This window comes from Myxocyprinus asiaticus, chromosome 41, assembly GCF_019703515.2.
Source record: "Myxocyprinus asiaticus isolate MX2 ecotype Aquarium Trade chromosome 41, UBuf_Myxa_2, whole genome shotgun sequence".
In the NCBI taxonomy this organism is placed as follows: Eukaryota; Metazoa; Chordata; class Actinopteri; order Cypriniformes; family Catostomidae; genus Myxocyprinus; species Myxocyprinus asiaticus.
The window spans coordinates 35,898,313-35,899,025 of record NC_059384.1 but is presented as its reverse complement, the minus strand read 5'-3'; positions in this window follow the sequence as shown (position 1 = coordinate 35,899,025).

The window sequence follows — 713 nt, the reverse complement described above, 5'->3', positions numbered from 1 at the left end:
TACACATATGAATATGCTAAATACACAAACCGCTGGCTTTTTAGACAACACAAACAAACTCAATGCAATAATATGCAACAATATTCACCATATAACATGATTTCTACAAATGACAGTGCTTGCTTTCATGTGTGCTATATTAAATTATTGTTTAAATAATAATGCTTTTGAATGATTTGCTTTTAATTAATTCTCTTTGACATTAGCCTATTTCATTAAATAAACAGTGCTGTACCACTCTTACGGCTGATTTAAGACAAGTATATTACATTTGATACATTTTTTTTTTTTTTTTTTGGTCATTAAACAAATGCATATTCATAATAATAACCCACTGTAGAGCTGGCTATGCAAAGCAACACAAATTCTGTAAACTAAATACAAAACAACAATATTCACCAAACAGGGTGACTGCTAATGACATCTCTATAAATGTATAAATAAACAAATAAATAAAGTGACTGATCTTAATGTTGGGACATATTTTAACACATTAGTGAACAATGAAGAAATTGTCAAACTATGTTATTTATTATTAATAATATTAATATTAATAATAATGATTATTATTATTATTTCAGTATTTTTAGCAATTGGTCAAACACATACAGGAGCATATGATCTGACCTGTCCATCATGACCTGATGGGGGCCGGACGTGGGGATCTAGTCCAATCACAAAGCGTTCTCTGGATCAGGCAGGTTTCCGGTGTG